At 40.7% G+C, this 18061-nt stretch overlaps 1 protein-coding gene across 2 annotated transcripts in view; it reads right to left on the reverse strand.

Annotated features, from left to right (window-relative positions):
• Positions 1–18061, reverse strand: part of LOC124055481 (fibroblast growth factor 14-like) — a 54709-nt gene that overhangs the window by 28843 nt on the left and 7805 nt on the right. The window lies entirely within an intron of this gene.

Raw genomic sequence — 18061 nt, forward strand, 5'->3', positions numbered from 1 at the left:
TCCACCCTCGTATGGATTTTGATTTTATACACTGTTCACCCTCTCATTGTTCTGTACCTTCTCTAGAGGATATATATTGATTGTATTTATTTGTTATTATTCCTATGAGTTTCTAATGCAGCACCAGACAGAAAAGATGTTTTTCAAACCTTCCCTGCATCTTCATAGTCTCACTTTGTTGGAAGACACTAGCACGAAGGGTGAGTTTATCCAAAAAGTATGTGCTGCAGATGGTAGAGATGTGTGGCAGGGGTCACCTTGTGTCATTACATTCAAACTGTCAGCAGGATTTTAGGAGGCAGAAGCTGCAATGAGGATGACAGCATGTACTGTACCTCGGAAAAATAGAGACGTGACCTTGCATAACTGATGAGAGTTAAAAAAAAAAAAAAAGGAAAATGTGAGCAAAAAGGTTATGTCAGAATGTTCACCCCGCATAATAGCTGTAGATAAGTCAAACACTTAAGAGTAACTTTGCAAAGAGCAATTTGTTGTAAATCCTCTTGTTGATAATTCAGAGGTTAATCTAATCATTCTGGGAATACCATGAAATTTCTTCCAACACCACAATTACATAACCTTTCCTCTAGTGCCAACCTTAGGAAAAAAATATATATAAACAAGATATACTATATAGACAAAAGTATATAGACACCCCTCTTTATGGGGCTGTTGTCCAGGGTTTGGGCTCAGCCCCTCACTTCCAGTGAAGGGAGATCTTAATGCTTCAGCATACCAAGACATTTTGGACAATGCTATGCTTCCAACTTTGTGGCAGCAGTTTGTTGAAGGCCCTTTTCTATTCCAGCATGACTGTGTCCCAGTGCACAAAGCAAAGCTCCATAAAGACATGGCTGGATGAGTTTAGTGTGGAAGAACTTGACTGGCCCACACAGAGTCCTGACCTCAACCCAATCCAACTGGAACAGAGATTGTGAGCCAGGTCTTTTGGTCCAACATCAGTGTCTGACCTCACAAATGCTCTACTGCATGAACGGGCACAAATTCCCACAGAAACATTCCAAGATCTTGTGGAAAGCCTTCACAGAAGAGTGGAAGCTGCTGCAAAGCTGTCTGTGTTTAGAATGCGAGGTCATTAATGTCATCTTGGTGTAACAGTTAGGTGCCCCAATACTTTTGTCTTGTTGAGTGCATTTATTAGTTCTAAGGACCACATTAAGTTAAAAGTGAGGCACATTAGTATAAGGAACACATACTTTTGATCAAAAGATTTCAAACAACGCACATTAGACACAGCAAAAACAACAGGATGTTTGCCGAGTATGTTTTGTTCGACTCCTTCAACTAATAATTATGTTTTTCATCCATGTATCGCTTAAAAACACAAAAAAGAAACATATTAACGTGAATAAACCCAATGAACCAATCAAAAGCAGTAGCACTGAGAAAGCAAGATTCATCGCTGACATTTCCAAGAGTTTGTTCACCAAGAATGGAGGGCTGCCTACGCCTGCCAGGAAGAAACGAGTTATTGTACAGCACACGCACTAAAATCTGCTTGACTACCTTGAGAGAAGTACTGAACATGTTGGGTGTGGGAGGATGACAACAACTGTTTGTTTCTGAGCTTTTTATTTTTCTGTGTGTTCATGAATATATAGTACAATAGGATAACTGTGCTCAAGCCCAGATGGGGAACTGGATGGAAGCACGAGATTCTTGTTTTGAGAAATGTGCTTTCCTACCATACTTTTGTGTACTTTGGGGTTGTTTTGGACTAGGCTCCTTAGTACCAAATGAAGGAAAATATTAAAGGTACTTGTACAGCACTGTATTTAAGATTTCCTGGATCTCAACATCCTCAAAGCCAAATACAGTCCCTGCAGCCAGCCTTCCAAAATCTGAAAATACTGTTATAGCAGCCAGCTCAAAAATATAAATTTGTGGAATATTCAGGTGTCCACAAACAATGGTGTATACTTGATCGATTTTCTACCTGAGCTCATAACTCAGCAAACTGCTTTGCAGAATGGTTTCTGATCTGTTTCGGTTTCGATTTCTCACCGAGAGGATTAATATCAGTTTCTGTCTGAAGTACCTTGGCTCTACATGTGGACTCCTTTTGGGTACATTAAACATGGAAAAGCGTCCTCTAGAGTGTTCTTCCAGTGAAGAAAATGCAGTAAAGCCTACCCTCTGAGTAGCCCTTAAATTGGAGACAAACATGAAGTGTCACACAGGCTGGATAGTTGGCCTCCACGTCCCTTAAATAGTTAAACAGTTAATTCCCTTTGTGTTTTAATTGCAGACATATAGTTGTTATAGCTTTAAATCTGAATCACATAAATAATCTTAACCAGGTTCATCATAAAACCATCCAAACTTTCTTTCTGTGTGCTGATGTCACCCCCCCAGCACAAACCTGGCGCCCCTGCCCCTCAAACAGCCGCCTCTGCCTCCTCGCTCCAAAACCTCTAAATTAATACGATGTATGCTGTTTAATTAATCTGGAATCAAACTTAAATAAGCTTGTGGTATAGAGGGGTTGTCTGGTTGTGAATATGACCCTCAGACACTGTTCACATTATCCGTTGAATCAACAGAAGTTACAATTATTATTTCAAACAGCATCTCTGTAGGTGGCGCTCTTTTCTTTCTCTGTGGTCCTGCCGTTGCTCTGAGCAAACAGCTGACAAAGGGAAAGCAACAGGTAAACACTGAAACACTGCGCTGAATCAAACGGCCAGAAATATCATCTCCATCTGCGGGCAGCAGAGGAGGAAAGAGTTGAAAAGAGATGATGATGGAGAAAGAGAGAGAGAGAGAGAGAGAGATGGAGTGACAGGAAGGGGAAAGAGAGACAGACAGATGTGGGTGGGTGTTCCCCAGACAGGAGTGTGAGGATAGCCACTCTGAACTGAGCAGGATGAGTCATAATTTACACTCAGACACCCGCCCACATGCGCACACACACACACACTCATGGAAGCGCAGACACGGGGAAGTCCACTGTTACCTAGGTAACGAGTGATTAGTGACGCAGGTGGGTCTCCGAGCGAGGAGAGAGATATAGAGAGAACACCTGCTGAATGCTGAGAGGGTAGCACGCACGCACGCACACACACACACACATCTGGCATCAATTACATTCATCGTGCTGCGACTCTGACTTTATGTTTCCGCTCTGCCGATGGGTTTCTCTCTCTCACACACACACAAACACACACAAAAACATACACTGCAGCTGAAAGGCAAAAAAAGCTAGTAAACAACAGTGTCTATCCTTCCCTCTCACCTTTTCTCCTCTCTTGTTTCCTCTCCCCTTACCTCCCTTCAACCCATTGCCTTGTCTCCTCTCCTCTCCTCGTCTCCTCCCTGTTCTTTTTTCATCTCCTTTCCCTCCTCGTCTCCTCTCCTGGTGTTTCCTTTACTCGCCTCCTCTTCTCTCTCTGCTCTTAGTTTCATCTCCTTTCCTCCCATCTTTTTTTTGCCTCCCGTCTCCTCTCATCTTGTCCAATCTCCTTCCCTCCTTTCCTTTCCTCTCCTCTAGTGTGCTCATCTATCTTTTGTAACATCACCAACTCAGCAGGGAGGAGGAGGAGAGAGGGAATGGAGGGACTAAATTATTCATTCACACCCCCCCCATCTTTTCTTCCATCTCTGTCTGCTGTCTCTAGTGAATCCCCCTCCTCTCGTACTCCTCTGTCTCTCTGTTACACCTGAAGATCCGAAGATTTACGGGTGTATGCGTCTCACAAGGACAAATCATATATCGTGTTTTTGTTCCTGTCAAATCAGTTTCAGTCAGGATGCTTAAAGTAACCTTTATTACCGCAAATTTAACTTTTTGATAGGGGGAAATGGGGTGTGACATTCAGTCTTTGTAACCTAGCAACCACAGACAAAGTTATGTGCATCATCACAGAGGAAGAAAGGAACAAGTCTTTTGCTCTGACAATTTCCTGCTGTATCTAAATAGAAGCTGTAGATATGTTTGAGGTTACATTAAAAGTCAGTGTGTAGCTTAGAGTCACAAAGTCCCCAATCTGACTCAGGATCAGCTACAAAGGAAAGTTTGTCCAGAGTTTGCCAACATTAGCCAATCGTACTAGTCATACCAGGCCACGCAAAAGGAAAAATAAGTTTTATTTCTTACAAACTCATATCTTATCTGAATAAGTTGCAGGTGGGGAGATGGTAGTACTAGGTTTTCCTGAAGAGAGTGTTGCTCTTAGCAGAACAAGAAAAACTTTGAACTAATTTGGCAGACAAGGAAGCTGATCTAATTGACTGCAAGAGAACAGTAGATAGACTGGAGAGATACAGAGGACGAAGACGAGGGGGGGACCGGTTATGACGGAAGAGCCAGAGACACGAGTACAAACAGATTGGTGTCGATGGTCACGTTGAACCGAGCCACACGTTCTTATTCAGTCTGGAAGGACCTGAGCCAAAGCACGGAATCAGAAAAAAAACGTTTGCATTTGTGAGCCATTTGACCCTGTAGGACTCAGGTTTCAATTTTACCACACTTCAGTTAGCTTCCACCCGATCTCTCAGTAACCTCAGCTCTGATTGGCTGCGTCCCTCTCAACCATTGATTACGAGTGAGGGCTTCACGGACTGTAGTTCTCTAAATACATCATATATTATTATTGATCTCGCCTATAAAAGCTTCCCCATTTAAAGCTTGAGGGACATTTAAAAAAAAAAAAGAAAAAAGAAGGGATATCCCTGGGAAGTGTTGCTCCAATATTTCTGGTGTTGTTGGTGCTTTGAAGTGTGAAGTCATAACAGTGAAAGTCAATTCGTGTTAGTCAAGCCTTTTCCCCAGAGTGACCAAGTGTAAAACAGACTGAAGACACCGGTTGTGTGTGAAAAGAAGCAGTCTGCTCTAACATTACTTCATCCATTATGGCTGTCGGTTGCTGAATTTTTACTAAAAATAAAGTCACACATTATTTTCATGCTAAATTCCGCAAGGATATAGGGTTCGGTGCAGTCTAATTATATGAAGAGTTCTTCATAAAAGCAGTATTTCGATACGATGTTTTGAGGCATTTCCCTCCATTTTCCCTGAGAGCTCAGTGGTCACAGGCAGCTGCTGGAGCAGGTATAGCAGGGGGCTCGACAGTCATCAGTAACAATTTTACATGCAAAATGACAACAGTTGAAAATGGAAGACTTCTGCGTCACAGCGGTTATATAATCGCCCCAGATCTTTCCTCAAAAAGTCCAAACTTCAGAGGGAGAAGGGAGGAGAGGGGAGGAGAAGGAGAGGGTGGAGCTGTGGGGAAGTGGAGGAGGGTGGGATAAGAGTTTGAATTAAGGAGGTGCTGAAAGTCAAAGCAGGATAGAGGACAGAGAGCATGAAAATACACCGTATAGACACAAAGCAAAGCTCCATAAATTGGCCCACACAGAACCCTGACCTCAACCCCATCCAACACCTTTGGGATGAAATGAGACGGAGATGGTGAGCCAGGCCTTTTGGTCCAACATCAGTGTCTGACCTCATAAATGCTCTACAGCATGAATGAGCAAAATTCCCACAGAAAAAAATCTTGTGGAAAGACTTCACAGAAGAGCAGAAGCTGTTATAGCTGCAAAGCTGCCTGTGTGTTTAGAATGAGAAGTCATTAAAGTCCCTGCCGGTGTAATGGTCATTTATCCCAATACTTTTGTCTATTTAGTGTATATGATGTGAAAATGTGAATAAATGCAAAAAAAAAAAATGAGTATGAATGATCTCACTGAAATGAATCTAAAAGATAACATAGCAAATCTTAGTAAGAAATAAAAGGAAAGAAAAAATGGATCATTCATTTTGGGCAATTTATTAAAAACAGATTGTGCAGTGCAGTCCGTCCAGCAGACTGCCATGATACCACTTAATCCTCTCTCTATTATCTACTTAACTTCCCTACTTAACCTGCACACCGTGACAACATTTGATGGCAGACTGAAGAGTCTTCAGTTTTCACCTGAATTCGGCCACTACCCTACCTGGAGAGTGTTTGCCATCACTTTATTTTAACTAGGTTAAAGAACACTCTAGCTTAAGGAAGCCACATAGATTCTTTCATTTGTGTAATTTTAATTTCTATGCATCAACAAAGCCATTTTCTACTAAACCGTCCAGACAACAAGACAACAACACTATGAAATAATGACTCAATATGCTTCAGACTTCAAAGAATCTAACTAAAACAACTATTAGCATATTGGTCTTTAACACAGTCATCAACGTGACTGATTGATTGAGCTTTCCATTAATCAGTGCGCCAAACTCAATGACAAAATGAGCTGTTTGTCACCGACTCTAAAAACATCACTTATGAGCATTTTCGGATCTTCCAGTGCCTACCAGAACCATTACAAATGACTGTAATGACACTGTTCATTTTACCTTCTGATCTACCGCTGCAGTGGTTAAGACATGGTTAAAATGAGGCATTAAAGTACTTAGAAAATGAAAGCACCATTCAGGGTCACACTGAACCACAGGGAAAGAGTTTTGCGGTATAACGGAGGTCGCTTTAGTGTGACTGAACTGCATTTGAGAAGGTGAACTCTTGCATGACTCCCTTTCTTGCAACATTCCTTGAGCCAGCTAGTGACCAAACACAATCTCCCGTTGATATGGAGGCACAGCACTAAAGTACAAAGCAGCACCGTTCAATAAAACTCACCTGTGTACAGGTGTGCACCAAAGTCGCAAATCCCAAAAAAGAATTATCTTGTAATAAGGAGAAGGAATAAAGCCAGTCAGAAGATTACAGTGCAGACTGCAACCTAATGTCATGACTAATTAATTTATTCTCTCCCTCTCTTTCTCTCTGTGTGTGTGTGTGTGTGTGTGTGTGTGTGTGTGTGTGTGTGTGTGTGAGCATTGCTGCACCCTTCTAAACTCAGAGAAGCCACAATTCCCAAACCAACGCTTCTCCTGTTCCTCTCAGTCCTATTTGAGTGTATTGGCCCTTTAGTGAGTAATGACGCTGATTTTATTCTCCTGCCTCGGCGTGTTTGCTTCGCTGTAACCCGCTGACTTCTCCGTGGTCAAGTCAGTCACGTCTCAGGCGGGTCATTGCTTGATTGCGTCGGTGACGCCGTCACAGGACTCGGGCATCATATGCAAGTCCATACATTTGATTTGACTCTTTGATTCTTTCTAACAGCATTTTTAACATGTTTAAAATACTTTGTTCTGCTATTTAAGAGCATGACAAACTGTGACAATATGTCAACTATCTGCTCCATGTTTTCCCAAAGAAGGAGATTAGAGCTGTGTTGACAGACGCGTTATTATTCTTTGCCGAGCACTTTCGGATACTCCTGTTTATGTGCGCCTGACTTGAATAAGATACAAAATTAGTTTTGAATAACAGGAACAGAGAGCGTAGGTAGATAGCGTGACAAGAGATAAAACTTTGTTAAGCATTTAAGACCCAACAAAGGAGAATGTTTTCAGTGCCACCCACAGTCGTGCACATGCTGGGCGAGAACTTAAGCTTATTTCTCTCTGCAGCAGCTCCAGTCAGCTATTGTCTGGGTAAAACAAAGCCTTATTTCAGCTATTTTGTTGGGAGGAAGAAAGAAAAAAACTTGTTATTCCTCACACTTCTCTGGGGAGAAAAGTTCACAGTTAGTTAATGGAGGGGGAGGAGGAGGAAGAGGATGACTGAGCAGGTGGCGCATTTTTTTTTTCTTTTTTTGGAGAAGGATCTTTCACATGGTTCTGGTCAGTTGGTGAAAGCCTGGCATGTCCAAAAATTAACATGCACAATTAAAAAATAGCCTTTTAAGCTCAAAATCTGAGGCGATACAGCAGATCTGTCCCTTTAGATAAATAACAGAGTGATGAGATGGGGCGTGACATCACATTTATGCCTTGCATCCATGCAACCATGTATACAAAGTGTGCATGTGTCCAGAAATGCCTCTCAGCAGCAGCGTGAACAGCAAAAAGGGAAACTTGAGGAGCACATTCGACATAAGACTAATCCACAAGAGCAACACTTGCCACAGGTACGGCGATTTGAAAGGGGGCGCACACATTAATACAGCGCACCCAAAGTTGGATACTGAAAATAATAATTCTATAATCACCTCCTGACTGGGTCCATTATCTAAGGCCTTTGTGAGAACAGGCAAATTAATTAGAGATGACAGAGTGTTACCATGCATTACAAATCATTTAAAATTGTACAAAAAAGCCATGAAATTGCTCCCATTTTTCTCATATCACAAGAGCCAGTTGATCAGAGCGTTTTAATTACTGGTGTTAACCATCAAAACACAATATGAAAAGCACTTTTTTTTAAAATTTAAATTAAATTGCTCCCATTCAGTTTGAATAAAATCACGTTTCATGGCAATTTTAGAAAAGTTAGATGATTTGTTTGTTAACTGCTTTTAAAAGGATGTGCTTTCAAGTCACGTCATCACAATAAACCGAAGGAGTTAGAACATGTGGATAAAAATACAAGCAAGCAAACAATCAAATTCTAATAAAGGATAAGACAAAGGATGCAGATACTGCATATTTTTCAAAACCAACCTATGCACCCAAAAGTGTTCCACTGTGCCATTCAGTTCAACTGCCTCTAAAAACAGTTAAAAAACTGTAAAACAACAAAAACTTAACATTCATGGAAAAAAATAATAAGTATGTGTTGTGAGTATGTGTCTCTCTGAACTGTCAAACACAACTGTGAAGCGTCTATCTAACTATTTTATTGGACTTGTATAGCCATATATTTTTGAGCCACTAAAACCAGAATCTAATCTGAAAATCAATTTTGTTCCTCTCAGTGTGCTACAGAATGATCATTTTTCCCCATCCATTTGAGTTAAGTTAGCAATATGTATTAGCAACATAGCATAGCCAAATAAAGTTAGGCTATAAGTAAATAGCATAGATAGCACTTTATAGGATATTTTTCGAATAGCATCAAAAGGACTACAGCTAGCATACAACTAGCATGGCACTATACAGCCTGTTGTAGAATGATAAATGAACTTTATTCCCTTCTGTTTTTCCTTTTTCTTTTTCTGTTGCATATTACACAATATACATGTGTAAGAACTCACAACATTCTCATCATTATTTGTTTAACACGACGTACTGTCAGTTTCATTCACCTGCACACACCTGAAGTCTGCACTAAATAAGCATATGATGAGGGGAAAGCACGTGCATTCATGGGGGTGTTGGTTTAATTCATCATGACAGCTTTTTTTGTGTGAGAATGCGAGTGTGTTATGACTCTTCCTTAAAAGCACAATGCTTACCAAGTGTAATAGTTTAAAGATTTGAAGGATCACACACAGCTACACATACTTATCTTTTGGCTGCAGACAGAAAGTGACCGACACAAAGTGAATATGAAAAGGCGGTTCAGTCGCTCACACGAGGACAAAACCAAATCAGGTACGCAAACGGAACAAGAAGATTTGCTAGGACAGGAGCAACAGATGAGGAGCTTCAGTAAGGAGCATCATGACCTCATCTGTCTACCAAACACACACACACACACACACACATCACTGACAGCTATATAACACAGAGGCCTTCAGACAGAGGCTGGAGGGTGACGCCTGACTTATCAAAAACCAGAAAAGGCACATCAGCTCATACTGTGCTCTCATTATCAGTCCAAATTCAGAGGTTTTGTAAGAATTAAGGAGCCCAAGCTCAGGAATCACACAAATCAAACCGGTTATAGAACCCTTAAATCCCGCCTGGATGGGATTAGTTTAACACGGACAGGATCATTTTTCCATGTGCCAAGCCTGTCAGCAGTGGTGGAAAGTTACAAAGTACATTTACTCAAGAACAATTTTGAGGTACTTGCACTTTTACTTGGCTATTTCCATTTTCTGCTGCTTGATGCTTCTACTCCACTACATTTGATAGGCAAATATTATACTACTTTAGCCACTTTGCAGATTCAGATCATTAATACAAAAAATAAATAACTAATATATCATTATAGATTAAACATAAAGTCATTAACCCAAACCATATCACCGTGGCAACCAGACCAAACAAATCAAAAGACGAATAATCCACCAGTGAAACAATATACGGCTCCTACAAAAGCATCAGTAATTGTAATCTAATAAATATTATTCTGATAATGAGCACTTTTACTTTTAAAAGTATTTTAATGCTAATACTTATGTACTTTTACGCAAGCAAAATTTTGAATATGAGCCTTTTATGCAAGTATTTCTATACTGCGGTATAATTACTTGAGTAAAAGTGTACCTCCTCTGCCACTGCCTGGTTTTCTGTTGTCTTACTTTTTTAATTTTTCTATACAGTGAAGTTTATGAGGTCACAAGAAGTTTGCCTTCAGTCTTTCATGATGTGTTATTTAGCACAAAGTGATAACAGGCAGGATTTTTTTTTGGGGGGGGGGGGGGGGGGGGGGGGCATTGTCCTCATTTCAAGTTAACAAAGGAGAGATATTATCTTAATCTATCATATGAAGTCATTTTAACCAACCAGAAGCAGCTATAGTCCCAACAAACTGGCAAATGAATTTTAATACATTTTTTTGCAAAGAATAGAAAACGACTTTAAATCACGATGAAGCCAAATAAAAGTATAAGCCACAGCCGACGTGTATTTGGATGACTGCATGAATGACATTGTTGGAGGTTGCGACATATACTTTTATTCTTTTTAGTAATTATTTTAAAGGTTAGTCATCATCCTGCCCTCTCTACTCTCCTCTTTAGTGTCTCCATCTGATGCACACAGCTGTCACCAGTGTAAAGAGTGTCTTACCTGCTTCAGTTTTTCCCAAAGCAGCCTTTATTCTCCTCTCTGCTACCTTCAGTATAAACTCAAAATCCATGACTAACACATATACACACACACACAAACACACCTGTAGACACCAGCCCATTGGACTCATGTGAAAACACTCCTTAAATTCCCTGGACTCCCCCAACACGGCCTCAGACGTGAACGCACACTAGCATAGCGAGAGGGACAGATAAGGCGATTGTGTCATGCTGGGCTGTCATCATGCAAAAGGTTAAGGCAGATGAGAAGTGTGTGTGTGTGTGTGTGTGTGTGAGGGAGAGGCAGAACAAAGGAGGAGGAGAGAAGTGGAGAACAGAGATTAAGAGCAGAGGTGCTGAGAAAAAGCAACAGAGTGAGAGCTCATCAGTAATGCAAGCAGCTTAGCCCTGACATCTATGTTTACATTATATTTAGCTTCTCTTTTCAGTGATTGTGTTTAATCACTGCCTTCATGCTTTAAAGAATCCAGTGTTCAGGACTGGTAGGAGACAGGATGCAAACTACGATGTCTGGTGACGAAGTTGAAAGCTTAGACACCCATTCAACTACCCCAACTTGCTGCCCAGGGGTGTTTGTGATATAACTACTTTGCCCCTGAGAGTTATTATTGGCATGAATGCAAAAGGTCTCTTATCAAAACAAAAAAAGACACATTGTCCTAAGCATTTGGAGAAACAAGCAGTGGGGTTGTTTTTCTGGTGAGAACTGTCTCTTAGCAGAGAACAGACATACCATAACGAAAGTAGAATTGCAGTAAAAAGTGCCGAAGTTTGGATTAAGACATAAAGTTGAATGGTTGTGCTTATGTTATTGTGTATGAATGTGAGTGAGAAGATGCTTGTGATTAAAAATAACAACCAAAAGAAAAGCTATAACAAAAAAAAAGTCTAATATCATCAGCCTCATGCTTTAATACTGTTGCACTACAATACAGTGACCGCGTACATTGCCAAGTTCGTCAATTAAAACACATTTTACGCAGTGAGTCAGAGAGAGACTGAGTTGTCGTCAAGTGGTTCTCTGCTTCTTATCATTCAGTCTGTGAAAACACTTCTTAGTGGTGCCTTTGATGCCCTGCTGCTTTTTAAGTGCACTTGGAAAAATAACACTCGGCACTCACTTTCTCTTGACAGAAACCTGGAGCGAGAGCTGTCCAAACACACACACACACACACACGTGCATGCACGTACAAAACACACACACACACTTCCCCTCGTTTACCTTTACTCTTTTTCCTCATTGCTTCATTTACAAAATTACAGTGTCTCCATATCCAAACTGAGTTACACTGTAATCAGCAGCACTGGTTGCACTTGTGGTTTATTTCTTTGTTTGACAGCCTTCAGTAAGTGCACTCATTTGCCTCTGTGCTGTCCTTTAGAAGCAAAAATGCAACAGCATCAGAGTCCGGTGCTTAAACATTTGTAGCAGAGACATTAAGGTTTTATAAACTAGCCGGTGTTAAACAAAAATGTCAGTGAGCAGATCTTTATACGCAAAATATATATGAAAAATACATGGGACAGGCCAAAGACATAAACAGTTTTCGCTAGAACGACTTTCTACAGGAGATGAGACATTTAATTCTATAAAATCTACATTAGGCATGTTTGCCATTTCCTTACGTCACTTACAACAGTTTTCTGCCTTCTCTTTGTTTGGTATATAAATTTAGACAATACTAAGTCATCAAGTTCCACACATACCAAAAATCTCACTTACTGTTTTAGAGTACTGAATGGCAAGGTAAGGAATTTTGAAAAGAGTCAGCGGCACTGTCTCATTTAAGACAGTGTAAAAAGTCCCGTTATATCCAACAACGACTAATCCGACAAGCAAATTAATTGCACAAAGATATCGATAAAGTTACCTGTGCTGCACTTTAGTTTAGCCGGTCACGGAGGATACAGCTCTCTGGACACGCTAACGTGGTTGCAACGGGGGAATTAGTTTTCAGGCTACCAAATGTGTTCACGCGCTTCAAATTTTAGGTATAATTAGTGAGCAGTTTCCTCAGGTTATACATATTGCCCCAGCAACAGCTTTGCATTTCAAATCACAGGCATAGTGGCATTGCAAAACAGGACAGCTAGTCGGTTAGCATGCCAATATCAGTAGATATCTCTGCAACACAATACACATCTTTAACACAACCTCAACTCTGTTGTTTCTTTACATTCTGTTGGTAATGTCAGGTCTTTTTTTCTTTTTTTTTGAATGTTCTTAAGTGAAATTCTGGACATACCTAGAAGACAACAGCAGAAGCCATACAAATTTACCACGGTAAAAAAAATGCATAAGAAATGCTGGGTCATTTTTCTCTTTTTTTTTTTTTTGCCTGCAAAGTTCAGTTCAGTTTGGTTTGTTCTGGTCTGATTATATAATTGACCCGTGTGGCTGCACTGTATGTGTCTGTGACCGGCGTGATTAGCTGACAGCTTGCAAGTGTGTGTTATTTGTGTGTGAAGTATGACGTACATGAGTGTTCAGACAAAAGCGGACTAAGTCATGATGTCTTTCTGCAGACTCAGTGTGTTTGGACAGCGAGGCCATGAGCTAATGAGCTCTCTCACACACACACACACACACACACACACACACAGAGGGAGCATATTAGAGTACTGCACCAAACCCTCTATGTGACCTTAGATGACAGACATCACTATGATGTCTGTCACTATTTTGTCAACTCATCACCTTTGGACAATTGTAACAGCACGCAATCGAGACAGAGACACACACAAATTTGCTTTGTTGCAAGCTTGAGGAAAATATGACATGAATTTATTTTTGATCCATAAATATATATTTGAAAAGGCAGATCTCCTTAGTTAGAATTTTGGCAGGTTGAAAACTGATGAAAAATAATATGACTGTGTTGCTCATGCCTGTGTGTGTGCATGTGTGTGTGTGTGTGTGTGTGTGGGCCCTTCACTTACATAGACAGATCCGAGCTGGCACGAACCCCACCGCTATACTCCAGCGTTTGAATAAAATATAAAGAACGATGCCTTAATGGCAACTCCCCTGAGAAGGTGAGCGGGCATGTGTGCGTGCCCACGTGTGCTATAAAGAGTGAACGTCTCTATCTGGGTCACGTCACACGGGACACATGACATTGAGTAACTCTGTGCCTTATTCTTTTTAACAATGAATGATACTGATGCTGGTTCATCCGGAGGAAAACGATGGGAGTCCCATTTGCAAGACAGGAAGTCCATTCACACATTCTCTAAAAGAGAGGATTCATCTAGCCTGCATTAAGGCTTCCAACAGGAAAATCGTGGCATAGCTTTTAATATTTCTGACCAAAGTTTATGCAGTACAGGCAAAGCTATTGTTCACTAAAATGTGTCTGCACAGCAAGATATTCTCAGTGACTGTTGGCAGTCAATCAGTTTGGTAACGCCAGGGAAGAATGGGGAACATATGAGAAGAAGCAGCCACAGTAAACATCTTTAACCTTCCTGTCCAGTTATATGGATTCACAGCATGACGTGCGTTGGCAGCCATATGATGTGACACCATAAATCCTGCCAGTCCCTCCCAGTGTTCGGCTGCGCTGTAACATATACATCAGTTTCTCATCAGTTTCTGTTGCGTGTCGGACAGAAGAGGCAGTGAAGCCGCCCTTGCCTGCCTTGGTGGCTGACAGATTATTTTGTGCTATTTTGAAAGGGTATTATTGTACACACCAGGGCCTCATTTAATAAAAATGTTAGATTTACTTGAACTTGATCTTAAAATCATTTCCAAGTATGCGCTTACTTTCAACAGCACAAAAGTCTTTCTTGAGCGTTACAAATCCTGTTTGTAATTTACTCACCTTTGATACACACACCTGCCTTGAGATTCCCCCCCCTTACATAATGCCTGCACAAAAGAGGGTTTAGTCAGGAATAGCCGTGGAAGATTAGATCGTGACGATGAGGAGGTTGAAGCCAGGAAACACGTATCATTCTAAATAGTGGGTTGACAAACAAAACAACTGCAGTTACAAATACAATTTTTAGCTTCCCGTCACCATCACAAGTTTCCACTTCTGCATGAGAAATATCCAACTCTAAGAGTAGATTGATTGTTCACACTCCTGCTCCCAGTGAGGGTCAATTTTATTTATTTTAATGACCCCAGGCTGTGGCTTTTCAGTCTCAGTACTGCTAAAAGTAGGAAAACCATTGATGCTTCTCGATTCAAACACTTTGATATTATAAAGTGTTTATTTTTGCTAATTACAAAAACTGAACGGAGGTCTATAATGCAGATTTAAAGCAAAAGTCAACCGTGATATGAGAGTATAACACAGTCATATACAGCTGCTACTTTTAAGAGAAAGAAACCGCTTCTGAACTGAATCACACACATTGGAACGCCCTTAACAAAGCTGCGTTTCTGTCCTCCTGGTGGACCTTCACTAAAGAGTGCAATTTAGAGGGAAAAAAAATATGGAAAAAACAAATGCTGAGTCAGCAAAACTCTGCCTCCTCCTCCTCCTCCTCCTCTTCCACCTCCTCCTCCTCCCCATCTACAGTCAGTCCATATTTCACCACCAACTGCTACTTGTATCATGCATAAACACACACACACATGCCAGGGGGAGCGAGTTCATATGTTTTCATTAATTAAAAGTGAAAGTGACAGCTAAATTGTCCCTGCTGCTGGTGGGAAGTTTTTCTCAAAGGTAGTGTACAGTATGTACTGTCCCATTCCCATTGTGTGTGTGTGGGTGGATGGATGGGCGAGTTATTCTTTCACCAACTAATCACCTCACATGACAAATCAACATATGCAAAAAGCCAAGTTTCTGAGCTCCTGTTTGCAATCACTTGGCACCAAAACCATTTACACAAGTCAGCGTGGCTGGCTCTCCACCAGAGAAGAAGGGTGAAACACTGAGCCAGTCATTTCCACCATGACAAAATGACATGATGCCTCACACAAAATTGATTTGAATCCATATGTTCAAGTTGTGATTACTTTAGTCTTCCTGACTAAAGGGTCACTAATTAGCTTTCTCAGGAGCTCTTAACCATATCTCATGATCTCCATTAGTGGATGGAGTTGGCTCAGTTGTCATCATTTCATTGCGTTGAAATTTCAGGTGATGACATCTGAACCAACTCCATACAGGTGAAGAAAATGAGATGCGTTTGAAAGCTCTAGAAACAGCACATAAGTATATCTTAATTTAGGATTATTGTATGATATTGTTTGTTAAAGGTTCAGTGTGTACGTTTTAGAGAGATTTGGGGACAGAAATGCAATATAATCTTCTTGTGTGTCGGCCACAGACGCCAAAGTCTGGCTGAGGTACGCAAGGACGAGACAAAGCGTAGGTATGTGGACGAGCTGGGTTGAGAATGTGACTAAGAACTGCTGCGTTTTCGTTAACTTTGATATGAGTCTTTCTATCTACAGAGGGAGCAGGTCCTGGCCTGCAGAGTCCACCGTGTTGGACAAACCAAACACCAGAGAGGGCCTATTGTGGTTTTTTGCATTTCGAGCAAAGATGTAAAGATTCATCATTGTGGACTGATATATTGATTCACTTAGCAATGATCCAATAAAACTTATCTGTATCACCACACGCAATGGGTCTTAGATTAGATAGATTTTTCTGTAAGTGGACCTTTAAGTAGAGAATGATGCATCGTTTTGGTCTTACTCAGCACAGAAAGATGTAAACACGCTGTATGCTCAGCGTTCATGACACATTATCATATCACATTATGAATGACACAAAACATGAGGCATCTGCAGACTTAAGGCTCTCCATTTAATAATTTCCACACCCAAAGAGGCAACATGACTGAACTGCGGAGTAACCATGAGTTCAAAGGTTGTACCCCGTGTTGTTTAATATCCCTGCTTATGTATCACAAGACTGCACATGTTCTCTTATAAATAGTCTAGCTTCAAGCCTGTTCATCAAAAAAAAAGGTGCCCAGTCTGAAAAAGGAATTAAAGCAGAAACACAGCGAACCAAAACAAAACAAAAGCCCAAGCAGTCGTGTGACACTTTAGTAAATTGCAGGCAACATACTGTTGGCAGCCAAACGCTGCAAACATTTTGCAGTTCATACGAGCGCTCAGCACCCGTGAAGTAAACTCAGTCCTTTCACCTGCGCCAGCACATCAATATTGAGTTTGTTTTGCTTGTTTTCACCTTTAATCTGCACGATTAATGGTTTATCTCGATTGTTTTCCCACAGCGGCACTTTTCTTCTTTTTAATCTTTGTTGGTAAAGTACAAAGAGCAACCAGCAAGCCTTCGTAAACTGCACAAATACTTATATTTGTCTTTTTGTCTTATAAAAATCTATATTTACAGCTTGGAAAGTCATCTCTCTTACACGCGTGTTTACACAGATCTGATCTATGACATATTTGTCCTTTTTTTACACATCAGCTCCAGACCTCAGGGACCGTGCTTTGAAGAAAATGTCTTCAGCATTCAGGGACAAAGAGAAGACACAGCTTTGCCGCCTTTGACCTCGTCACACCATCAGAATAACCACTCAGCCTATTAGTTTTGGTCAGTGTAAAATGTTTTCCTCTATGCCACCACATGGCAGTGTTAATGCATAGAGAAATGCAGCAAAGGACTTAAAGAGGCATTCATAAGTGTCCACATAATGAAAATGTTCCATTAGGCTTAACTCAGAGTATGGTCTAAACAGGCTTGAGTGCAAAGTAGCAGGACAGATTTGAAAAACTTTCTAGTCTAAACTCTCCACTTATACAGGACTGTGAATAAAAAGTAGAATTGTTTCATGTCTTTGGTTTCATATGGGATGTATTGAGTAGAGATGTGAGAAAATATTGTTACATTTGAGTATTATTTGTGATACTATATCAGAATCAAAGTAAAAATTAATTTGAGTACATTTTCCTGACATTTTCTATCTTTAAGTGATATTTCCAATGTGGGATACTTACTTGTAACAGTATTTCTACAGTGTGGGTTTAGCATTTTTACATTAGTAAAGGATTTGCGTAAAACATCACATCTGGGTGCCATCCGACTTCAAAAAGTTGCCTTGCTTTTGCCCTTCAAACATCGTATGGGAGGGCCAACTCTGTGATACACTGTCAATATACCAATAAGGTCAACAATGTCCACTTCCTGTCACAATGCCAATGTCAATCTCTGTCCTGATCTCGCCCAGAGCGCAGGGAAAATCTGGTGGAAAACCAAGCAAACTATTCAGTTTGGTCAAAGCTTTCAGCAAATGTGTCCTGCACCGTCTGGAGAGCTGCTGGTGAATTCGGCTCAATTC

Source organism: Scatophagus argus, chromosome 24, assembly GCF_020382885.2.
Source record: "Scatophagus argus isolate fScaArg1 chromosome 24, fScaArg1.pri, whole genome shotgun sequence".
In the NCBI taxonomy this organism is placed as follows: domain Eukaryota; kingdom Metazoa; phylum Chordata; class Actinopteri; family Scatophagidae; genus Scatophagus; species Scatophagus argus.